Source organism: Vanellus vanellus, assembly GCF_965231255.1.
Source record: "Vanellus vanellus genome assembly, chromosome: 3".
Lineage (NCBI taxonomy): Eukaryota > Metazoa > Chordata > Aves > Charadriiformes > Charadriidae > Vanellus > Vanellus vanellus.
The window spans coordinates 111,379,511-111,406,403 of record NC_138907.1 but is presented as its reverse complement, the minus strand read 5'-3'; positions in this window follow the sequence as shown (position 1 = coordinate 111,406,403).

Here is a 26,893-nt window from a genome sequence, read left to right as displayed (position 1 = left end):
CGAGCATCTGGGTGGGTGCCTGGGTGCTAGCTGGGGTGAATTCACCACAGCAAGGAACTCTATTATCGTTTTTCCCTCTCCTTCCTTCCCTCCCCTGACTCCTCTATTATTTTTTTTTTTCACCTTTCACTCTTTCATCTTTGCTTTCCCTTTATAATGGGAGAAGTGTATCAAATATAGTTGACATTAAGGCAAGTTATTGTTCTTGCAATTAATTCTTGCTTCTATCAGTTCCACAATAAAAGAAATATTATGAAACTGGTTCTATTGTAAATGCTTCCAACAGTAAGATATTGGCATCCAGATCACATCGCGCGATGGGATATTCTAACCAGACTGCCAGCACTGGAATGAAAAATGTAACTCTTTGTTCCAAAGAGCTGTTAGATCAACGTACTCAGTACGGTTGCCACTGAGAAATCATGTAAATGGGCTTGTATTTTATGCCTTTTCCTGCTTTACTTCCTCTCTCATTGTGTTTCCCTCTTTCTCATTCATCTGCCATTTTTGGGGTGACATGTTCATTTTTATTAATTGTTCATTGACTTATCCTTCTTTTGTTGTAGGTCTCTGCAGCACTTCCACAGCATTGCCAATCCAGCACCACTGGAAAAAGTATTGATTCCAGTAACTTGATAATGTTTAACTAGAGTTCTTGGCTGACGTGACTACTAGCAGGACTTGGATTCTTCCCCCTCTAGATCTCCCTGATGGGTGCTGACCCTCCTCCCTGTTAAGAGCTCTGTGCAGTGCCCCCTTCCTGCTTGAAAACGAATGAAATACACATGGTGATAAAACCCTTTCTCCCCTTGGAAGGGGTCCTGAAGCATGGCTGGGGTGAACTGGTAGGATGCTGTAGTAAAGAGATAATTTCCAGCCAAGGTGCTTAAGGTTCACAGTATCATAAAAGAGAGTGACTATTGCAATGCGGAGGGGATCCTCGACTGCTCTCTGGGGTTCCACTCTCCTTTGTGTGAGAGAAACATTTGTTAACTCTATTCAGGTCAACAAATATTGTGTCTCAGCTGGTCTTGTGGTGAGTTGATGGGCATAAAGAGGAAATGGGCTGAGAGCAGAAACTCTTAGGTCCCCTTGTTTTGAGAGTTATCACAGGCCCATAGTGGACCTGGAAGAAAGGTGCAGATGAAGGCGAGAGAGAGAGGACAAAGTGTTAAATACGCTGACTTGGGCTGCTGGATTGAGCTGTTTGGAGAAGAAGGATGAAGCTGTAAAATCAAGATTTAAAATTTTACAAGTTCAAGGGAGGATGCCCCCTTTTGCAGTTCGGCTTTGAGTCCCTCTAGTAAAAAGAGTCAGGCTTAGCATGAAGCTAGTGGAGTTTACTTAACACTGTCAGTAAAATTTCCAAAGAATCCCTCACTCAAAACCCCCCCACTTATCTAAAAAATAGATTATATGAGTCTATGAAGAAAGTTATAAGAATATTGGGGTTTTTTGGTATTTCTGGTTTCTGAACAGAGTATCTGAAGTAGCTGATGTTTTGCTTTTCTTTCCGAACCTAGCAAGGGTGATGCTCTAGTAAATGACAAAATCCAGATAGAGTGTGGGAGCAGCAGGATCCCAAATTAAACAACTGGGAGGTTGATAAATGCTTCCAGTAGCAGATTTAACTACAGATGGAATCGTTTGACCATTCGACACGCCACAGTCCACTTGTTGGGGGCTTCCGACCATCTCTCTGCAACATTAACTTCATAAAAACTTCCATCAAAGAGCCCCTACCAGCGTCACAGTGCCTTTTTTAGAGCATTTTCAAACAGCAGAAATAAACATTAAAAGATTCTGCCCTTCCTTCCTTGACATTATTCTGACAGTAAATTAGAATCAGATGGAAGGTATCATTATTTCCACAAAGATTATCATGCAAATGAATTCCTTTACAATAACTTAAACAAAAATCTTTTAAAAAATACGTATGCATTTGGCCAATAAATTCAGACATAGAGAAGTTTTGTTCAAGGCTGATGTATTTCAATTTGTATTTCTGTCCCTGGCCAGAGAATGTTCTTCACTAACCAGCACTTTTAACAAACAATTTATTAATATCCTGGACACCTGATGATTTTGATCTTCATTTGCTTTTTCTCCTTTCCCAGTTTTTTTTTTGTTTGTTTGTTTTTTTAAGTACTGCACTGATGTTCTGCACTTCGAAGTGACAAAATAATTGCATACCTGGCATTAGGAAAATAAATCTGCAAGAAATTAGAGTATTTTGATTCCAAGAATTTCTAAGAACTGGAGATGATGTAATTTTAAGACAATAGTTTTTAAAAGTAGACTTTCGGGCATACACAGGGGGTTCCCCTGCCTTCATGCTGGTGAACACTAAGCAAAAGACTGTCAGTGCTCTCCAGAGAATCTGTTCATTGAGAAGGTGCTTTACCAGGATATTGGTTTTGTGAACTCAAAATTTAACAGAGATGTGAAATTGAATAGATATGATTGAATATAAGTAGAGATAGAAGAGAAGACTGAGGTGTGTACTATTATGGAGTATAATATTAATTTATTAATATTCACTACCTGATTCCCCAATATCATTTATCAAGGTTTATGGCAAAACCACTTTTCTTAGCTACATGATGTAATTGCTAAAGAAGACAGCATTATGCCTTTATCCTTTAATGTCTGTGTTTTCCACAGTGTTGGAGTTAGGAACATCCACTGCTCTTCTTTGTGTTTTTTTCACAGTTTGACTCCAAACGTCCCTGAGAAAGTGTGGGATGATGACCCAGAGAGTGGTTGTATTTCCTTCTGAATTATTTGGTCTTGCTTTACTGCGAGCAATAATGATTTCTTGGAGTGGTGAAAATCAGAGCTATTTCAGCTCTTCTCTTCTTTTATAGAGCTTTGGAAATTTTCTGAGGATCTAGTAACAACGATATTGCATCTAAATTCTAGTTGGGAGATGACTTTGTAATTATAGTGGTCCGGAGTTACAACTAAGCAGCTAAGTGTATAGCTATTAATTTATTATTTGTATTTATATGCTGTAGTGTTCACAACACACTGTCCAGCATTCACCCCTGCATTGTACACACACGAAGACTCGTTGCTTACTCAGAGATGCTCCTGATCTAAATGCACAAGCAGGTACTCAGAGGTCCTTGCCATTTTAAATTAATTTCTAAATACTTACATTCACATATTTATATATTTTTTACTGTAAAAATCTTTCTGGTTGTTCCAGCTATAACATAAAACTAAATTATTTGTTAGGATTACAAGCCTGGTCACGTGTCACCTCCTTTCTATTCATATTACATGCATCATCCAGGTGTTTAGCCTTGTTTTCTAAGCGATACTGAGGTAGAAAATCACTGCTTATTTTCCTCTTGTGAAGACACCTCTTGGTACCTAGCCTGCTCCCAGCTGGCCTTCTAAGGTGTACCCTTTTCAGGCTTCTATTCTTTCCTCAGGTTATGGGTCAGATCTTTACTGTCGCTTTCAGCGGCTGTTGCCACAGGCTGTAGGTGCGGGGGTGTGGGTATAGTGCTGAAAAGCCAAGCCAGGCCAGGCGTTTAGCTACGCACACATCACGTTCAGCGCATAGGGCAATGCTCCCTGTCAAGCACTGCCATGTCCATATCAACCATTATATATGTTTTAGCAAATTTTGGCACTCATCAACTGAAAAGAAGCGGTAGCAGAAAATGTCATTGTATTGTTTCACCCGCGTCAGAAGGATGAACTTCATGAAGACGGTTATACCTCACAGCTACTGAGCTCCTTTAGTCCAAGGCTCCCAATGTGCATTAGGAATAGTCATAAACTAGTTATCGTAGTATAAAGTCCTCCTGGGATGCTTATTTTACAAAAAACAACAAGAAAAGCCCAAAGCTTGTGGTTGATTTCTTTAAAGATGATTTAGGAGACTGATTCAATTTGAAATTGAATGCAATTTCAACTCCTAAATACTTACTTAGGTTCTCTTTCTGTTCTGAAAGGCTCAAAGTCATAGGGGGCAGGTTACCTGCGGTAAAAGTAAGAAAAGTATCCCAACCTCATGTTTCCTATTCTTATCTTTTGGCCACAAGAAATAATCTTCTCCAGCACTGAGGTAAAACCTTGCTTCCTTCATAAATAAAAGTAAAGCAGAAGTACCTAGTGCAGACATAGAAATACTCTTAAGCAATTTTCTGCTTATTATTTATTTGAAAGTCCTTCCGATGGGTGACTATGCCTTTGCTAGTGACACTCAAAGAGCCAAAAGAAACATATGTTGTGAAAAGTACCTTTAGCAAAACAGACAGATGGATAGGTAACACCTTAAAACAGGGTGGCCAACGATTAGCAATTCATTTGGTATTCATAGTGATAACATTAATTGTGATGAATAAATTACATTTAGCATCACTTGGAATTTTGTGAAAAGAATGTTTGCCTTTTTGGTGCCTTTGTGAAAAGGAAAAAATAAACCACTTTTCTATTTTTTCCATCTTGTGTTATTTTTCCCGTCTCAGAAAACAGTTAATTTAACAGCAGAGTCTATGCAAGAAACCCACAAGTTGTGCATCAATGCTTTAAAATTTTAAACGCTTCTGAAGTTATTATCATCTATAAGTACATTTTCACTCAGATCATGCTTTGAAGCTTTCCCTTTTTTTACAGCAATTGAAAAATTTCTGAACGGCTCAATCCTTTCTGCTGGTTCACCACTCTCCTATTCAGTTAAATACACCGCAGAAGTGAAAAAATACACCTATTGCTTGTAAGCTGTAAACAGTCAGTAGATTGTGTTCTGTTGATTACAGACGGTTTACATTGGCTGGACCGGGCTTTAGCTGTCAGCACATAAAGAGAGAAATGGACAAAAGAGGCTCTGAGAGCAGATGTTGACACTGGAAGCTCCAATTCTGGGATCCTCAGCCTGTGGCTGTGGAAGCCCAGCTGGGAGAAAGAGACAGGCTGCATTCATAGAGCCTCTCTGGGATCCCTGCCCCATGCAGGTATCCAGCCATTGAGAGACAGGAAGATGAAAGGCTGCTTCACAGATGTCACCTGCTGAGGGTTCAGCAGCCTGTCCAGAAATGTCATGTTTGGCAGCTGGTGGAGGATCCCTCCCACCAGCTCTGGCGCACAGATTCTCACAGTATTCCGGGAAAGATGCTTACACGGGGGCTTCCTAATGAGACGACATTAAAGAGAATTTTTGGCTTCTGCCTCTAACAGCACATTGACATTAACCTAGCTGTCCATTCATTACACAGCTCTACTGAAGATCAGTCACTCTAACAAAATGAATTTTAGGCATAAGCACCAAGCCAAATTACCCTGGAAAATTGTCGAGATGGCTATCGCTTTTCGTTCTGTTAAACTGATTCTGCATTCCTTTGTTTCTCTGTAAGTTTCTGAAGCTGCTCTGAATTCCACCGACACAGGCTCAGTCGAGGCACTTGGCCCCAAAAGCAGCAGAAACTGCAAAATTCCAGAGGAAATATGGCACTCAAACATGGCACACCAAGGCTCCTGGGTCCTATTATCTGCTCGGGTAATAATACATGACCTCATCAGAACACCCATTTAGAACATCGGCAGAAAAGATCAGAGAGTATTGGTAAGAAGATAAAAAAAGAAAGGCAATAAAAATTTGGCAGAAGGATGCTAAGATCTAAGCAGAAAGGTGCTAAAGTGAAGCAGAAAAAGGTTATTGCTTAAATTGGTTGGGAGGCGTTAGAATTTGCCCTTTTTCTCACCTACAGCCCTCAGGTCAGAGCAAATGGCACATGCTTTGTCCTTTGCCTTTTGCCCTACTTCTAATCTGCATAGAAAGAACAAAGGATCCTTTTCCATACTGCGTACAGGCTCAGGGAAGTGCCAGGACCTGACTCCTCCATCACAGATCAAATACATTCTCAGAAATATCTAGAAATATTACCTAAATACACAGGATCTAAAATTGGCATTTGGGTGACCGGGAACAGAAAAAAATTACTCAGAATGGTCAAATTTCTCATTACATTTTTTTGAAGCTTTACAGTCTTCACTTTTTTTTTTCTTCTTTCTGTATTCAATGTGCTAATAAGAATAGCTGCACTTTCAACAAGTGAGATTTTTGCTATAGAATCTATCTAGCGGCATATCGCCTCTTAATAGCATTCAGAGGTATCAAAATGCCACTGAGTTCCAGGAGAGGACTTTCATCATCATCTACATATTTTTTGCAACGACAGTTTGGGATAGTGTTTTGCTCCTTCCCAAGGAGGCTGCTTGCACACCAGGCTAGAATAGGCAATGCTCCTCAGCGCCTATGGCATGAAAGGTTTGCCTGAGGGTACCAAGTGGAAGATATGACGAGAAGTTTGTTCATTAGTTACATCAAGTGGTCAAAACTAAAATCACTTTTAGTGCTAATACTGTTTTTGGCTGCGGTGAGGGAAAATTTAGAGCATTAGGGTCATCTTGACACTTCAGTCATTGTTTTGCAAAAGGGAAGGAGAAAAAGTAATGAGTGAAAAAGTAGAGGAGGGATTAACAGAAGGAAGTAAACACATGCTGAACCATGTGATCCAAAACAAATTCACAGCATTCACCAATTACAGAAGCATACAGTGTAAAAGTCTTGAGCTTGGAATGGTCCACGAATGTCAACAGAGCCCTGGTGATTAAAGTTACTGATAGCTCTCAAACTAAAATGTAATTATCCCCTTCTTTTAAAAGGGACTGGGAGGATATTCCAATCTGTGGCAGTCCAAACTGAGATATCTTTAAAAAATCTAATTTTGAAAAGGTAAAAAATTTTAGCGTTTTCTGAAAATTGGATTTTTAATGCGAAAATCTGACTAGGGGAAAACTGTAGTTCCAATCATGCCCCTAATATTAGGACATCTAAAGAAGAATAAAACCATAAAATAAAAGGATGCCATAGACAAAGCCAGAAAAAACCTTAGGTCCTGAGACTTTTTAGTGTTTTTAGTGCATTTCATGCCCTCTTCATGAGCAAACCTTAGCAAATGCCGGAATTTTCTCTTTAGGAGACATTAATGACCTGACCTATGGAATGTTAAAGATACATATAGATGAATTTTTATGTTTATAAAAGTAATATTTTGCTTTAAATACAGTATCATATTCTCTACCACCAGGTTAAACTTCCGTCTAGTTGAGAGGGAGTTTTTAATTAAGGAACATAAAATTTAAACGCTTCGGAAAATGTCAACATGGGTTCCTATTTTCAGCCCAACACAGATGATAGAACGAGAGGGCATAAATGAAAATTAAAGAAAAACAAATTCAGAACAGATGTCAGGAAGATTTTTTTCAAGCAGCGAATCATAAATGTGTGGAACGGCTTACTAGGCAAGACAGTTAAGGCAAAAACACGGAGGTCATTAAAGAAACAATTAGAAGACATCATGGTGTAGATGGAAAAGGGAATGAGACATGATGAGCCAAATGGCTTCTACTCGCTCCAAGAGCGTCTCACGTTCTCGAGAAATCTGGACACCGGTAGATGCTTTTAGGGCTCTAGGGTAGGTGCTAGCTAGAAGTCCAGATAGCTGTCTCCCTCTCTCCTCCTCCTCTCTCCCTTCCTTTCTGCAGGTACTCTAACACAACTTTCAGGAACACCATCAGAGCAGTTTTAATGATGGGAGCATTTCCATTAAATATGCATTATCGGTGCCAGTGAAACCTTTGAAAAGTTTCCTATGAGAAGTTATCTTATTATCACAAACCAAGTTTGCCAGTGTAGAGCAACAGGCAACCTCTGTTAGCAAAGATGTCTTCTACTAGGAACATTTTAATATCCTTTTTTATGACTATTAACATTATAAAGAAACATCCAATACCATATGCAAATACTGTCAAAGATGGTATGGTAGAACTACTTAAAAGAGAAAGCCAAGTCTTATGAATAAGTCAGGACAGTGCACCTGGCAAGTTTTACAGCAGAAACAAAGACTCGGGGCTTGCTGTTCTGTCAGGATGGGGCAACCAGAGGAGCTGGCTTAGGTGAGGACAGATAGTGGAGAAGAATTTGGTTTATTATCAATCACCTACAGCTATGAATGGAAAAGGAGGACAAACAAATAACCTCTGTTTGCTCGAGATTATTTTGAAACAAAATAGAAGATCTGAAGTGATAATTACATCTAGAAAGCGACAGATGTTAAAACAACAAGATGCTTTACAAACAAGTACAGGCTAGAAATGAACTAAAATGGAATTCTTGCACTATGCCAGCTGACCGCAATTATTTCCAGTTTATGCTATTTCAATAACCTGAAAAAATCTAAATGTGTGGGATCTAAGAGTCACATTTTTACTTTATAATTCTTGAAAGGGTTCGTTAAAGGGCTAGCGCTTTAGGAGGGTAGGATGATTTAAAACGCTCAGAGATCCAGCTCAAGCTTGGTGAAAAAATTTCTCTCGTGCTAGTCTGTGCATTATAAATGGAAAACTGCATCTTGCAATATTCTTGATATAGGTGAACTGATATGAAATGATATTAGGTAATCCGAGGTAACAGGTAGGATTTGGTCTTTTAGGTCTGTTGAGATCATGATTATGGGCTGCAAAATTTGAACATTTAACAATAATACATAGTTGGCTTCAGATCCCCTCAACGCACTGTCCACGCACGAGGCAGGTGTCTGAGCTCCCATGGGGGATGGGGTGCGTGTGATCTGAACAATAAGGGCAATGCAACCTAAATAGCAATTTATTCAATGAAATGCAAAAAACCGTTCAGCTCACCCTAAAGTAGATAGTCATGTCTGGTGAGCTAAGTGGTTATTTAGGAACAGTGGCAACTTAAATCACAGTGGCTGTTTGAGAAAATCCTTTGTGTGGCTACAATTATTTTCATTTGCCTTAATCCATTTAGGAAGCGGTTATATATGAAACACATTGATCCTTCTCCATGACTCCCAGCCTCATTGGATGAAATGTCGCTGTCTGTGTTTAAGATCTCTCTAACTGATTTAGTCACCATAAGCTTTCTTTGTCATCAAGAGGGAGAATTTGGCCACTCCAAAGGCCAAGGTTTCATCTCAGCCTGAAGCACATCAGATCAATCACATTATAAAAGTTCCCATTTCTCTCTACTAAAGGGATACAAAGGGAGCTTAGGGTGACAAGGCTGGTGCTGAAATGAACCCCGGTCATAATGTTGAGTTCTCATCTTGCTACAAACACTCTTTTGATCAATTTACACATACTTAGTTCCTTAAAAAAAATGTTCTTTACTATTGCTTCTTGCAGGAAGGTAAAAGAATAGAGAACAAAAGTCTCAGTGGAATGATTAATTTCCCCTCCCATTGAGGAAATGAGAAGACCTAAGAGAAGCCAACAAGCAGGTCTTACCTTTGGCTGCAGGGAGTCCAAGCAGTATTTCAATAAAATTTATTTCTATGAAGAACATAAATAGAAAACTAAAAAAAGTAAATTTTTGCTTAGGTCTAGAATTTACCTGTGGCTGTTCTCCTTCAGTTGTATACAGTGTTTGAACATAATTTAAATTATATCCTGAAATGTACTTTTCCTGGTTTCTTTGATCTCCCCCTATCTATAAAAGGGAAATTAATATGAAATTACAAAACTGAGATACTATTTGGAAGCCAAACAGCATGTAAGGATGGGAATGCCTCTCAGGTGATTCATGCTATCTGAAAAAAACCCAGTTGATTTGTAAGGTGGTATCTAGACTACATCAATGCTCAGCAGAGAGAGGTGGGCCACCTCAGAGGAAATGACCCTCTTCCTCTTTGACAGTTAAGCTTAGGGCAGGACAAGCTGCCTTCTGGAGGCGCCAGCATCAGTCTGATGAATATATAGGGAATCCAGACAACCAGCTCGTGCTTGAAACTTAACTTTTAGATGACTATAGGTAAATGAGGGTGAGTCAGGGCTACAAAGCTAAGCTGACTGTAGCTCTCTGCAGCTGGAGGCTTACACGTTAAGAGTGCTCTCAGGCAGTGCCATGAGAAACACATAGACCAAAAAATAATTTTCAAATTTCAGAAGGAAAGCAGACACACACATATATACAGGCAGACACATGTCTTAATTGGGCTCAGGCACTGTTACGTATGTTGCCAAATTTCACATCATTACATACGATTTGCAGTAAAACAAAAACGCCTCAGATAGAGAGAGGAATTAGCAATACAGGCTTACAGTCGTGTTTGGGTGGGTAAGGAACTGCTCCCCAAGGTTCATCACATGAAGTGCCAGACCCGCTGTGACTTAGTGATTCTAAACACTCTGGAAGTTTAATAAAACAGAGTGCAAATTGGCTTATGCCATTGGAGCTGTGCTTTTGGCTACATGGCTGAGCATTTGTTTTGGAGGCTGGAGACTCTGGTTTTGGTCCCAGTGTTAATTAATTGTACCATGCATTTGCACTGCAGTCCACTAAGGAAGGTGTAAGACAGTTTCTGGATATGGATTATTTAAACATTACTGACTCATCCAAAGGGCTTTAGCGGTCAGGTAATGACCAGCTGGAGCGGTTAAGGGCTGTAGGTGAAGCCAATTGTTCTGCATTTGTGAAGGACCTCCAAGTGACTCTGTGCTACTCAGACAATTTTGGACTGTTTTTTTCTTTTTTTTTTTTTCTTTTAATTTGATTTATTTTTTGAATGTTTTAAAAATCTGAGTCTTAATGTCATTATACTGCTGCTCTGCTCTGCCAACACACTGTGTTCAGTGGCCGCAGTCTGTTCATCCTTGCTTTATCTTAATGGGAAATTTTCTGTTTGAAGCAATGCGAAAGCAAAGTATTATGTGCAAATTATCTTAATAGTAAATGTTTCTCTGTGGAAGAAAGATGTCAGCTCTCCCTCCAAAAGATAAATTAAGAAAAATAGTTTCTGAATGGAAAAACAGAAAAAGCCCGTCTCTCCGAACAATTACCTGGTAGCTATCCAGATCTGTGGAGTTATCAGTGCCTTCTCACATCCTGCTTGACTGTCTATAGCAAGTAACTCACTCCAATCCTCACACTGCATTCAGGACTACTGAGGCTTCATGGCCAGCATGGAGCAAAGGGTGCTCCGTAAGAGGTACAGAAGCTCCCCTCTGAGCAGCAAGAAGCAGGACCAGGCTGTGCTGAGGGCCGCCACATGGTCTCCACCACGGCATCCGGCTGTACTTGCAAGCCACTGGTAGCGGTGCACCTATGGCCACTGCATCCACTCTCCACTTTGAAAGGAGGTTTAGCAGGCCGGTAGGTGCTTTTATTCCTGTATGACTGGAGCCATGGCAAGGTGTAGACATTAGAGTAGTATATAGGCTTTTTTAGCCCTTAGACTACTCTGATGTCTTTACGTGGGTATATGCTGCCTAACTTTAGGATTCAGAATTCCTCCTCCTCCTTTGTTAAAACTTAATTTAGAGGAACCTGTTGAATAGAAGTGCTCTGGAGAGCAAAATGTTGCTGATATCTATTAAAAAAAAAAAACAAACATAAACCTGAGAAAGACAGCAAAGCAGTGGAAAGTTCTGCTGTGGAGCCTCGGTTGCTTTTCATGGAATGACCAAGAGCTGATGGAGACCTCCTTCAGGTGCCTGGTTGCCTCAGGTTGCTTGCACAGTCATGGCATCTTTTGGAAGACCAAACTGTCTAGTTCAGCTTCTACTCTGAATGTGAATCCACCTGGGGAGAGGCATGCATAGACTGCAAAGGGAACTTCATGGTCTTCCACCAACAAATACGGTTTTACACTTGTGCTTAAGCCCAGTGGAGGCAAGTCCAGTTGAAAGCTGAGAGTGCACTCCCTTTCTGTGACATTCACAGTGACAAAAGGAGAAAGTATCTACAGGGAATAAGGAAAAGATCAGACTTGACAAAAGGAGAAAATATCTACAGGGAATAAGGAAAAGATCAGACTTGAAAGACTGATAAGGAAGAAAAGAAAAGGATACAGAAGCACAATATGAGAAGGGAATACCATTGGAGCTGTAGATTGAGTGGGGGGTGTCTTAAGATAGAATGTGTTTAAAAAACCCCTCTGTTATTGTCTTGATGCTAGTTTCCTATTTCTTCATAAACTAGGGGATTCAGTGAACCAGAACCGAAGACCGTTTCTTCATTTCTTGTTTCTCTCTTAAGTTTCGACTTCTACTAGCAGTAAGCAGCAAGTAGGTAACTGGTACTTTTGTTCTGGCACATCTTTCCTCTAGAATAAATTCCCATATGTTAAAAGATTCATTTTGATTTTATATGCTTTAAAGATATTTTTCTATCAATACTGTTCGCAATTTAATTACAATAATTAACATAGTTTTCCAATATTTTTTTGTCCCTTTGATTATATGCCTAAAAATGTTGCAGCTGTGTTTACCTATATCCCTTTTGTCTCAGGCTTCATCTGAAATGAGAATATCATTTTATATATAGCTTTCTACTGGCTTTGTGAACTGTTTTTCATAATACCCCAGTTTAGCTTCATATACATTCATACAAAGGAATGTACTCAGCTCTCTCAATTTGAGTGGTTCTGGAACAGAAATCAGGAAAGGCAGAAATTCCTGGTGTAAATTGTGTGACTTTTCAAGAAATAGGAAAATATGTTTTCTGTTTGAACAACACAAAAATATGTATTACCCACAGAATGCTGCAAAACCAAAAAAGAGTGGTGGAAAGATACACCTTTGCCTATTATTATTCAACAAAGGGGGTAATAGAAAAAGCTGTTGGTTAGAAACTGATTTTTTTCTCCTTGCTACTAGTAATATATGCAATGACTAAGTGCTCTTCCATCATCCTTTGTCCAGAGATATTAGTTTGTCTTCCATGTAGCTGACCTATTTCTGGGAAAGGGGCAAGGTGAAATATAATTAAGCTTTGTACAGCTGATGTGGTCAAGAGATCTCTCACTCATTATCGAAGCATCAGCTACCATATGTGGTCTGTAGAGCAGCCAAACATTTGTGGTCCAGCAGCTGCTAACACAAATTTCTGATGGATTGGGCTTAGGAGTCTCTTCACAGATTTCATTGGGAATTGGAAAGGTCCATAGAGGTTCCAGGGCAGCTATTGGGATTCCCTTCCTGCATGAACAGAATCCAAAAGGGCCTATCCGAAAGCAATTGTTTTGTCTAGATTGCTCTGCTGCCAGCTCCTGGAGGCAGCTAGCAGAAAGAGAAGAGCTGCTGTTGGGGTGGGGAATTTTAAAACAGTTCACCAAAGGACTGGAGAATTGCTAGTTATGCAAAGATAAGAATGGAAAGCAAAGATCAAGAGAGGAAGAGGAGGATGAAATCTGGGGGAGGAAGGAAGAATGGACAAAAAGATAAAAAGAGATGAATAATAAAAGGTGGGTGAACAGGACCTCTGGGTCCCAAGGCGGATGTAGAGGAAGCTTCCACATTTCCTGCTACCATTTTTCCCTGAAAACGGTTTGCCAGAACTGGATGTTCTGCGCACGCAGTACCTTAAATCTCCAGCTATTACTGAAATATACAGATTTCATAGTCCACTGAACAGCCAAAGAATAAACTGAGAGATGGAGGCAAAGTTTTAAATGGCTTCACTTTCTCTGTAGCCTATATAGCATAGTGGAAGTTTTCTCCTGAAAAGCCAGGGTGCTATGGATCGGCATCACCTTCCCCTATATTGTGTCTATTGAGTCTGGGATCCTTCTTTCATAAATATGCCAAACAGGCTATTTACAATGAGACTGGGCACTCTGCTACATTTTTTTAATACCCGTGTGTACCTTCCACAGTATTTTCCAGGGAAATAATGTTATCAAAGGCTGGGATTACGTAATGTTATCAACCTCAAGCCTTCAGTAATCAGAAAACTTAAAAAGCGTGAGATCCTTTATTTAAAAAAATGTATTTTCTGGTTTCTGTTTGCGTGGTATGATTCAACCTGTTTGCCACAACTATGAGGGCTAGCAAGCTGCTGTTCCTATTTTGGAAGTTGAGATTTCCACTTAAGCACTGTTACTTCAAGAGTTATTTTTTCAAGAGATATTGAAAATATCTCCTGATACAAATATTTCAGTATTCATAGTAGATTAACAAATTGCTCAACACTGCCTTGACTTTTGAAGACATCTCAAATTGCTGCATATGTTTTGCGGGCAGCCCCTTATTAACTGATCATTTCCTGTGACAACTGCTGTCTTTATTTCTTGGTCACGTAACACAGGTTTCCCTCTATACTTTGTACCCTAAATACTGATTTGGCAGAGTTTAATTTATTAAGGCAAAAGGAACTAAATGCTTTCTTCAGCCATTTTAAGAGAAGCTGATTTTAATATTAAAAGCAACAAAGTTACTTCAGTCATTAAATACAATCGGAACATCCAGAATATCATAAGGTATCTCAATACTCCATATCATGGCATAATTCAGCACTAAATATAGTCCCAGTTAATTAATATTGTGCTGTAATTCTGAAAGACTGTTTAATTTGCAGGATGTTTTTTGAAATTTGGCTTTGATTCTGGAACATAAATATTTGTTTTACTACACAGAACATTAGGGAGAAGTCAAAATGGGAAGCAAATCATTCCTATATCTTACATCTGTGTTCACTGAATGGGGTCAGGCTTATTTGCACCAAGGCGGATTTTTGATGTACGGGGCCAGAGGCATTGCCTTCTCAGGGGGCAAACCCTCTTATTTAAGGTGTGGATTTTCTTCTTTCAGGAGATCCTTATTTGCTCTTTGATTTTTCTGTAATAATTTGAACTTTTGGCTCTGATAGCAGGAGACACAACATTGTGTCTAAGCTCATCTGAGCAGAGACTAACACAAGCACTCTTAAGTGGATGCAGAACTGGTTGTAATGGTAAAAATGACCAACAGTTTGGGGTTCCTCCATTTCTGGGCTCTGAAGATTCAAAGTGTAGGTTTTGTGTTATTCTGTTTTCTTTTTAAGAGGTGTGTATTAGGAAGCACAGTCACTAACAATGTTTGGACAGACTTAGGTATGAAGAGGTACCTGCCCCAGCTTTGGCCTCTCTTTAACTTTATATGAGGTATTCAATCATAGAATCATAGAATGGTTTAGCTTGGAAGGGACCTTAAAGATCATCTGGTTCTACCCCCCCTGCCACGGGCAGGGACACCTCCCACTAGACCAGGTTGCTCAAAGCCCCATCCAGCCTGGCCTTGAACACCTCCAGGGATGGGGCATCCACAGCTTCCCTGGGCAATTTGTTCCAGTGCCTCACCACCCTCATAATTAAAATTTTCTTCCTAATATCTATTCTATATCTCCCTTCTCCTAGTTTGAAGGCATTACCCCTTGTCCTTTCACCGCATGCCCTTGTAAAAAGTCCCTCTCCAGCTTTCTTGTAGGCATCCTTTAGATACTGGAAAGCTGCTACTAGGTCTCCCCGGAGCCTTCTCTTCTCCAGGCTGAACAACCCCAACTCTCTCAGCCTGTCTTCATAGCAGAGGTGCTCCAGCTCTCTGATCATCTTTGTGGCCCTCCTCTGGACTTGCTTGAAATGGTCCGTGTCCTTCTTACATTGGGGGCTCCAGAGCTGGATGCAGTACTCCAGGTGGGGTCTCACAAGAGTGGAGTAGAGGGGCAGAATCACCTCCCTCGACCTGCTGGCCACGCTCCTTTTTACGCAGCCCAGGATAGGGTTGGCCTTCTGGGCTGTGATCGCACACTGCTGGCTCATGTTGAGCTTCTCATCCACCAACACCCCCAAGCCCTTCTCCTCAGGGCTGCTCTCAATCCATTCTCCGCCCAGCCTGTATTTGTGCATGGGATTGCCCCGACCCATGTGCGGGACCTTGCACTTGGCCTTGTTGAACTTCATGACGTTTGTTCAGTGTATGAAAGATCCTGAAAATGGGATATGTTCCCAAGAGGACAGTTTCCCGATGGCTTCTTTGTTAAATGAGCTGGAGTAAATAGTAACAAGAGTTTATAATCACGGTGACGAACTTAAGATGGGTGAATTTTCCTGCCGGAGGTGCGCAGCAGGACGGGAGACAGGAGAGCCCCACGCTCCGCCGGAGGGTGACAGCGAGGGGCAGCCCCGACGGGAACGCGGGGAGAAGAGGGGCAGGGGCGGTGGCGGTGGCGGGGCCGGGCCCCAGGCGGGGCTGGGCAACCGGCAACCTCCCCCCTCACTCCCCCCCGCTCCCCGCCCCGGCCAGCCGGGCTTGGCAGGCGACGGCGGCGGCGAGCGGCCAGCTCGGGGGAGCGGCCGGGCCGGGCAGCCTGCCTGCCGCGCCAGCTGCCGGGACCGCCTGCCAGCCCGGGGCCCGGCCCCGGCCCCGCTCCCGGCCCCGCTCCCGGGGGAGGCCGGCGCGGCTGCCGCCCGGAGCGGGACAGCGGCGGCGCCCGGGGGCTGCCCGCAGCGCTGGGACGGCGGGAGCAGCGTTGGGAGAGAGGCGGGGAAGGGGAGCATCACCTCCGCTTCTCGAGGGAGACTGTGGACCCACGGGAGTAACGAGGGGGCCCCGAATAATCCGCGCTCCGTGTTGAAACAGGCGCAGTGCTCGCTGCGAGGCAGAGAGCTTCCCGATCAGCACTCCGATAGCTGACGGCTCTGAAAACTAAATAACCCCCGTAAAACAGCTCAGGGCTTTTTCACTCCACAGGACTTGAGCCAAAATTTTTATTATTATTTTACTTTTTAAAAATCTTGGCTGCTTTATGCGATGCACCTTGGTAAAAATGGAGCCGCCCAAATGTCTCGCTGTACAGCAAGATGCTTAATTTCAAGCAGCTGAAATTGGAAAAGTTGACCTCGTGCCTTCATTTTGAAAGGAGGATGTTGTTCTGCTCTGTGTGTTTTAAGTACTGTCTTCATTCACTGCTCCTGAGAGACAGTTGCACCAGGCTTGTAAAAGCAGGGTTCAAAAGCCTTCTTAAGAGTGACTGTGCAATATTAAGCATAGGGGCATAAATTGCCAATATTGAATATCGATGGGCTTGAAATGATTTTATGCATTAAAAGTACTAGGTTCACAAATAGAAGGTATTTTTATAACTATGATATTGTGATGTCTCTCTGGGATCAAGGCCACTGGTGGCTCCTTCAGCTGAACCAAAGGTATTCAAAAACCAGATTGTGTCGTCGGTTGCAACACTACAGCTTCAGTGCTTTCGGTAGGTTTGCCTGGGCAGGGCTGAGTGGCTCCTTCTTCAAAGACATTGTTGCTACAGCAGGAGAAATAAAACACCAGCTGGATCAGAAGGATTAAGAGGAGGGAAAAGCCCTGGAAGCCTTATTGTCACCAACAAGGTAAGCAGAGAGAGTTCTAAAAAGACGCAGGCAGCAAACCCACTAAGTGATAAATTCGGATTTCATGTGATATCTGGTGCAATTTAAAACAGTTTTACAGCTTGAAACAGCATTTCTCACATTTCTCACAGCCCAAGTAATTGCTCTCTCTTCCCCAAGGAAGTGGAAACGGCAAAGGTTTTGTTCAGTGCAGCCTACTTGTAACAAGCCAAATGCCTTTCACAAAGAGCACTTTGGTCACTCCCAGAGATCTCTGGCATTCTGGAGAGCAGAGTCTTCAACCAATCTGTGGAAGCAGAGAAACTGTCTTGCTTCAAACACTTTAAATTTTCCACCACCAGTCGCTAATGGCCAAGAGGTAACCTAACTGCTTGATTTTATCTTTAGAAAGCTGGTACTGGTACTAAGAAAGGAAGAAGCAAACTGGTGCTAAGAAGAAAAAAAGTGTCTTAGAAGTGGTCAGGAGAAGGACATTACAAAGTCTTCACTTTCTTGTAACAGCTAAAGGCATCACATAGAAATGTCACGTACTAATGGTATTAGATCCTGTTAACAAAACCCAGACAATGTCTTGCAGTGTCAGGATAGCTCTGCTCCTGACAAACCCAGAGGTTTATGGAGGCTACGTTTGGAGCACTGTGTGAATTCTCAATCAAATTAAAAATAGTATTCCCAACCAAGAGGCCAGCGACAGAGGGGTAGAAGATCCCAAATTAGTAAATGTTGTATGTTGCGAAAGAAAGCAATGAGATTTGAGATGAGCTAAAGAAGATAAATGGGCCTCTTGACCTGGCCTGGCTTCTGGGAGCCCAAAGTCACCATCCTGCCTGACAGAGGAGGAGGAAATCATAGCAGAGCCCTGACTTGCTATTACACCTGATTATGTGCATGACCTGAGGGCTCCCACAGGCCTCCAGCACCTGGGTGTCCCAGCAGTGCCTTGGCTTTCTGCTGCTGGGCTCACAGGAGCACAAAGACGGGACAAAATTAGGAATCAGGCCAGTTTGTTTTCAAGGATGGACGTGCCTGCAGAGTCTCTCTTTCCTAATTTTAAGTTTCCACAATGTCAATATTTGAGCTAGTCAGGCTCATTGTCAACCAGAAGGGAAAAGTGGATGCAGTTTTAAGATGCAGTCAACCTTGGCTGTATTAGACATTTACTTTAGTGATGAATTGCAGTCCAGAAACTGCCTTTGTTGGTTAACTATAGAACGAATCAAGAATCTGACTCAGATTTTAGATGCCTAAGTTGGTCAGATGAATCCTGACCCCAAGACAGAGCTGGTCATTATGAGTCGCTGTATTTGTCATTTTAACTCTGCGTCATGCATGTTGTATGGTCTTTTCAAAAACCTCCTATGTGCTTCTTGCCCTTAAAGATCTCCCACCAAGAAAATTTCTGGCGCGCATTTTTCAGCTTTTCTTCTGCGTTGTTCTCTTACTTTTTTTTTTCCCCAAATGCTCATGTGCTTCCAACCCTGACTACTTTTGTTTAACAACACTGTCCTTATTCTCCCCCTTCTAAAGTAAATTGAACGATCTATATGCAGGGGTGAAAGGAGAAGGTTTTCTTTTGATCTAGCAATCGTCTCCTCTAGTTTCTTCTCTTGTATCTGGCTGCTTGGGTCAGAGACACATGATTTGCTTTGTGTTTCTATAGTGCCGGGCACAATGGAGCCTGCTCCACGGCCAGAGCTCTAAGGCACAATGGTGATACAAAGAACAGGGGAATAATGAATAGTAAATGAAGTAAGAGCTAAGTAAATAGAGAACTATGGTGAGGGAGAGGGGAGTATACGGACGGTGATATGAGAGGTGACTAGAAACAAAGAGAAGGGGAGAAAGAACCAGGAGGTACAGTGAGAAACATATTGGAGATTGAGAATGTGAAGTCACAGTGCCGCGGGAGGGGAATAGAAAATAAAAATCAAATGGGAAAAAAGATACTTTACAAAAATAACAATGGAAGGTGAATAAGATGGAAGTAGTTCAGAAAGCCACAGAAGGATTTAAAAGAACCCCAAACACTCAGAAAAAAATAGGATAAGTTGTGAGAGGCAAAAAAAAGAGGCCAACAAGACAACCAAGGCCTGATATGGCTTGGGATAAACTAATTTACTCTGGTCCTATAAGAGCACAATGTCCTAAGCTAAGGCTATGAAGCTTACTTCACCTGTGGACTGTCTGCATTTTCTTTTTTCATCTTTTTTTTTTTTTTTTTTTTTTTTTTGGGGCATTTATGCAAAGCTCCTTGCCATGGTGTCTTTATCAACTTTTCCTGAGGTGATAGAATAGCCCCTTTTTCCACCCGGTTCCTCTGCAGCTTGCATTCAGAAATAGCTGAGTGTTAATGGGCAAAGATAAAATCTCCACGATGAATTTTGCAGCCTGAGATTGTCAATGTTCAGTCCCTCCTTGTCAGCCAGAACCTGTCCTCGGATGCATAACTCTCACTGAGCTACACGTGTACAGTTGAGGGCAGGGTTTAGTACTGCTCTCCAGCATACAATTAACACAGAAGGTCTATACTTTATCTCATCTTGCATTTTTATTATTTGCAGCTTATTGTTCAACTGAGCATGTATCATTGGTTAATTAATGCTGCCAACACTCTGCTCCACTAAATGATTGTTTAGCCTAGAGTGGAATAAAATACTACAATGACTAATACAGTATCATTATGTAACAGAAAATTAAAAATCTGATAATTTGATTGGAAGTCTCAGGTGAGTTTTTTGTATAAAAGTGTTAACCTCAAGTAGCTATAAACAGGTAAATGTTTTATTCAGCCGACTGATAAGGAATAAATGCTTATGATATAAATTATGTATAATTAATACTCCTGGGATAAAAAAAATGTATGCTAATAGGTTGTCAGTTAATTAGGAAAGGAATATGAGGTAAACAAAGGTGATTAGAATATACCCTGGGACCATAAACAGAAATTGTGCCTTAAATAATCTGTAAAAAAACCCCTCACATTAAACCGCAAATAGTTCAGTTTTAATTCAGAGGAAAAACATAATGCTTTATGGAGAAAGGTACAGTGGAGATGCTAAATGAAGAAACAGCTTGTGGTTACAGATCTAGGGGCTGCAGAGTAACTCACCTTGCCTGTTCCGCTCTGCCTTGTTTTGCATATTGTCTTGATCTGTCCTCAGGTAAAAGCAGGCTAAAATAAGTTTTGCAAAAAACATGGCAAATGATGTGCTGGAGGACCCATCTTACCTCACACAAATGAGAGCTCGTGTTGGTTGGTCTTAAGTCTGCAACATGGGGAAGGGTCCCCAAATCAGTTTAGGCTTCTTACCTGACCTCTGACTCACTGTTCCTTCTTGCTTCTGCCAGTATCTTCATGTGATAAATGAGACCCTCCTCCTTCCTGCCATTCTGTAATTTCATTTGGACTAGACATTTGAGATATTTTCTCATGAAACAGGAGTAAAGCAGAGAAAGACATGACAGAGATGAATGCTCATTACAATGGCAGCCAAGCCTTTCCTTTGTGTCAGAAGGGGCCAAATCTGCATTGCCCTTACGGCTGGAGTGGTGCCTCGTAAGAACAGCTATCCTGGAGAGGACTGAAGATTAATCTCCCCGGTACCTTGTTTAAGACCGTAACCAAAAGCAACTGTCAAGGGAAGAGTTTAAAAACAAACCAAATCTATATGATACATCCTTTTATTATTCTCCTAGCTTTCAATCACTTGCAGCTCAGGGGCTTCCTGAGCTGGATGTATGTGCTAATCCCCAATGAATTTCTCTTCAATTAGTTTGGCCGCTCCTCCTTTGAATGTGTGTAAACTTTAGCTATTCCTGAGGCTAACCAAGGAGAATGGTGAGACTATTGAAACCCAGCAGAGAATGACAAGCTAGCAAAGGACACTGTCTCCCTGCAATGCCATGCAAAATAAAGAGGGTCATTGCCTAAAGAGGCATAGACTTATTATGGGTTGTAGGGGGAAGATAATTTGGGGATTGTTCAAACTATGCCTGTACATACTCCACCAGTGGAATTCAATCCTGATCAGCTGGAGGGGAGGAACAGGACTGAGCTTCAGTGCTGTTCATGTTTGTGAGAAGGGTGTGTGCTTGTGCAGGTGTTGTTAAAGGCACTGTTCCCCGTGCTGATCCACGTGGTCGGCCATATGTGAGTGCCTGTGTGCTGCTGGGAATATGTGCCTAGCTGCCTCCACACTGGTTGGACCTGGGGACATGGCACTGAGGCAGCCTCACGTCTATGGGGGACAGGAGGAATCCTGGGGCGAGACAGATCCCCATGGGTGCCAAAGCCGCTGCATTTGGCTACCTCTAACAGTCTACAGCGGCAATCTACAGCCTACAACAGAACACATTCATGCTGAGAGGAGTTGCACAGGTCAGTTTGCAGAGGTGAAAGCCATACAGCTGGCTTTAGATATTGCTGAATGAGAAAAATGGCCAGTAATTTCTCTCTATACTGACTCATGGATGGTGGGAAATGCTCTGTGGGGATGGTTACAGCAATGGAAGCAGAGCAACTGTCAGTGTGGTGAAACCCATCTGGGCTGCCCCACTGTGGCAAGATATTGCTGCCAGGTGAGAGAATATGGTTGCAAAAGCATGTCATGTAGATGCCTACATACCCAAGAGCTGGGCCACTGAAGAACATCAAAACAACCAGCAGCTGGATCAGGCTGCTAAGACTGAAGTGGCTCAGGTGAATCTGGACTGGCAACATAAGGGTGAATTATTTATAGCTCCGTGGGCCCATGACACCTCAGTCCATCAAGGAAGAGATGCAACTTATAGATGGGCTCATGATCGAGGGGTGGACTTGACAACTGACACTCTCGCACGGGTTATCTATGAATGTGAAACACGTGCTGCAATTAAGCAAGCCAAGCTATTAAAGCCTCTCTGGTGTGGAGGATGGTGGCTGAAATATAAAGGGAGGCCTGGAAAACTGATTATATCACACTCCCACAAACCCACCAAGGCAAGCGCCGTGTGCTTGCAATGGTAGAAGAAACCACCGGATGGCTGGAAACATACCCAGTGCCCCATGTCACTGCCCGGAACGCTATGCTGGGCGTTGCAAAACATTTTTTATGGCGACATGGCACCCCAGAAAGACTTGAGTCAGACAACGGAATTCATTTCCAAAACGACCTCATAGACACTTGGGCGAAAGAGCATGGAATTGAGTGGGTGTACCACATTCCCTATCATGCACCATCCACCAGGAAAATCAAACGATACAACGGACTGTTAAAGACTACACTGAGAGCAATGGATGGTGGGACCTTCAAACATTGGGATACACATTTAGCAAAAGCCACCTGTTAAGTTAACACTAGAGGATCTGCCAGTCGAGCTGGTCCTGCCCAATCAAAATTTTCACATACTGTGGAAGGGGATAAAGTCCCTGTAGCCCACATGGAAAATATGTTAGGGGAAACAGTCTGGGTTATTCCTGCCACAGGCAAAGGCAAACCTATCCTTTTGCTCAAAGACCTGGATGCACTTGGCGGGTGATGCAGAAGGATGGGGAAGCCCTATGTGTACCTCAAGGGGATTTGATTTTGGGTGAGAATAGCCAATGAATTAAATTGTATGATTTTAATTGCTAAATTACCACTATATGTCATCACGACTACGGTTGCTATATACTATATCAATGGTATTACAGTAAGAATCTCCCAAATTAATGAAGAATGAACTTTGATGAAACCAAGCAAAGTGCAGCAGTGATGGAACCAGAACTGGCTTCAGGAACTGGCACTTGGCAACTTTCTCAAGATCAACATCTTCAGCTCGCAGACTGTGGGCATGGGCTGTGCCAGATACACCATCTGCAAGCTCCTGATGCAGCATGCAACAATTCAACACCATGCACTATCTCTCCTGCCCTGAAAGACTATTATGACGGAGCCCAAAGTCATGGACAAAATGAACTCAATGAACATTTTAGAGGGATAACCCGTAGACTAAGGGAATGATATATATATATGTATATATATATGTGATATGTATACATCAAATACAGGAAAAGTGATGGTGATTTGTTGAAAAGCTTAGGACCTGGGCATGATGTAGATGGTACAGAATAAGGGGTGGATACTGTCCTGGTTTCAGCTGGGATAGAGTTAATATTCTTCCTAGTAGCTGCTGTGTTTTGGATATAATATGAGAATAATGCTAATAATACATATTGTTTTAGTTGTTGCTAAGAAATGTTTATATTAAGTGAAGGACTTTTTTAGCTTACCATAGAAGCTGAGAGGAAGCATAAACAGGATAAACTGGCCAAAGGAATATTCCACACCACAGATGTCATGCTCAGTATATAAATGGGGGTTGGCCTGGGGGCAGAAATCCACGATCATTGCTCAGGATGGAACGGGCAATCGATCATCGGGTGGTGAGCAATTGTATTGGAGCACTTTATTTTGTATATTCTTTTACAATTATTTTTTTTTCTCTTTCATTACTGTTCTATTAAACTGTCTTTATCTCAACCCATGAGATTTTTTCCTCCTTTTGCTCCTCCTTCTCCCCATCCTACTGAGTGGAGGGGGTGAGTGAACAGCTGCGTGGTCCTAGTTGCCGGCTGAGGTTAAACCACGACAACAACCCACACAGACTAACAGATAGCGACCTTTTCCAAGATTAGCAGGGGAAGTGACATCTGAATGATGAAAGCTAGAAGACACAACCAAATATATGCATTTTCCCTGTGCTTTTATCCACACAGGAATAAAATCAAGTTAATGTTGGATTGGGTGAAGTTATTTTTCCATGCATTTTAAGGTAAACTAATTTCTGTCTGTTAGATACTATACAGAAATCTACAGAATACCATATAGAAAAAGAGGTCTAAACCAAAATAGGATCTCATGAAGGCAGCTAGCTTTGCTGGGTGCTGTAGATGTGGCCATATACTTGTATACATTTGGGCTATCTGAAAGTGGTATTTGATTTCATCCAGGTATCAAGCTACCACATAAAATGGTCTGAAATGAAAACTCTTTAAAGTGTAGTATATAACCCCCTAAGCTCCTTTTATTGCATGGAAGATAGTAAAATACTTTTAGAAAGAAACTTTTGAAGTCGTAAGATTTGTAAACATAAATCAAGAAGAAAAATAATAGAAAAAGATGTCAGATACCAGTATCTATTCAAGTTTGAATTTCAAATCATCTTAGCTCCACAAATTAGTTGTGCATTTCCAAGATTGCTTTTGCACGGCTTATGTGCAAGTGACTAAGGCCACATCTATTTTCTTTCTCCAAAGCATAGGCTGAAGATGGGAAATACAAAACATTTTGCCAACCTTAAATATGGAGGTTTAAAATTTCCAAATGTAAAGCTCTAGCGGTGGGCTTTTAATTTGGCTCAAGCTTTTGGAGCCTGGCAGGCTGATGAACTGCAATTGCCATGGGTGAAAACAGAGCATCAATTAACAGACACATGCAAGGTTGGCACCTACCAAGAATTCACCCTGAAAGATTTAAAGACAAATAACTCAGTGATCAGACACACCTGGAAATCTTGGAACAAACTTCATAGAGTTATGAAAATTAAACCCGCTAAAAACTTCCAGTCGAGTATCTGGAACAATGCTATGTGGAAGCCAAGGAGGGAAATGATACTGTATATTACTTATTGTAAATACCAGATTATTTATGGAGCAGATTTTAAATAAATTTCTGGTGACGCAAAAGACAGTCAATATTAAAGGTGAAGAGCACAATAGCCAGTCTGTTCCAAAAAGGTTCTCTGAAGACCCAATGGGTTTGAATCAAACCTACTGATGCCTATTAAAGTTTTTTCCATTTACTTCAAAGTGTTTGGAATCAGACTAACAGTTTGAGAAGTCAGAATAAAGCCTTCACAGATGCACAGGGGTCTTAGGGCTTCCCAAATGAGTTCAACCTATGTTTCAAGGCATTTTACCATTGAGTAAAAGGTAAAAGTAGGGACAAATACTTACAAATACTTGGTCTTTGCCTTAAGATGATTCAGGACAAAAATCTGTTTAAAAACACTAAATCAACTCTGACTTTTTGTTAGAATTTCCAAAGTGTTCCGCGAAGGATTCAAGTCACAAGTAAAATTCCTAAAGTAGAACATATGTCGACACTGAGTAGCGTGGAAATACTGTCCTCAGTGATGCGGATGACTGTTCTTCAGCACTAGCTCTTGTGCATTTTAGTTGTATCCTTTTGATTGTATATTATGAAAAAATCTTTCTAAGAAATTAAAATGTACTTTCAAAGAACATATTAATATGATCAGTCCTCCTTGTTATCAGAAGGAAGTTTATGTGGCTGAATTCTTGAAAGGCAAGACCAAATGTCTTAGAAAATGTCTATTCGTGATGAAAATGTTACAAGACAATTCATCATTTCTTTAATGAAAATGCAGAACCTTCTTCATTATGGAAGGCAATACAATCTGTTACAAAGACACTGATATATGTTAGAGTTTTTAAAATTGCTTCCCAATTGAGTCAGTATTGCTTGGGCCTCAGTTCAATAAAGCACTTCAGAGTGTGGCAGCCTTTAAGTCTGGCAGGATTTACATGCCAGTGACTTGATCTTAATCAAGCATTAGCCATTAAATAAATACTTAAATGGTTTGCAGAACAGTGCTGTTTTTAAAGCACGCTATGCCTAATGAAGCCCCAACAATACATCCTTTTCTTATTGGCCTTCTCCCCTCTTGCTGTTGCTGAAAAACTCCTCCGGTTTTCTTTTCTCAGTCTCTCTTCTTTTCAGATTGGCTGCATTCACCAGCACTCAGGGACCCCAAAAGGTTTTAGGGGAACTCAGCACTATAAATATCAGGGCCTCCAATGTCTTCCTTGGGCTACCGTGCTGTGACCTTTATTCCTTCCCAGCAGTTTCACTGGCTTCCAAGCCAGCTCACACAAGTAGGGGTTTTCTAAATCACATGTTGTTTTTATGCTGCATCTAATTAAGTGTATTCAGGTGGCTCTTCTCCTTTTGTCTGTGCTATAAGTCATAAATTGCTACTCAGAGCTGATCCTGTCAGGACTATGCTATGTCAAAAATAACTGTTAGGGTTGCTTTAGTATTAATTTTAGCCTAGTAATGCTATGTATATGATGCTGAAGGTGAAATTCACTCTGTTATATCTCTAGCATATTCTGGACTGGCAGCCAGCATTGTTTGATGTTTCTCAGAAACCACATTATGGTTGAGATGGTCTGAATTCTCTTTGAATGAATTGTTCTGAGCAGGGTCTCTGGGGGAAACTGAGGATGACAATTCAGGAGGCATTTCAGAGACACAGGTAAATCTGTCAATTCCAAAGTAATTTTTGAGAGGGCCAGAGACTTGTGGAGGGCTGTTATGTTCTAGCTGAGAATACAAAAGGGCAGAGCTGAGGTAGGTGCAAACAGGTGCAGCCCTCTTGAAGTCAGGGAAAATATTCTGATTTCAACCAGCTGAGGTCTTGCTATCTGTAGTTTGGCTTACGAGATACAGTTTGTTCTGGCCCAGAGATTCAATTCTGACTTTGAAATAACTTTTTGGGGGGTAGAAACCAGGTGTTATTTCCAAGAGGGATTTGGATTTCATCTGTACTTAGTCATACTGTATTGTAGAATATCTCTCCGCCCTTTTCTTGGATAGGTCTAATAATTCCTACCCTGAAAGAAGAGGTAGTTTTCAGTCCTTCAGTTGCTTTAGCTG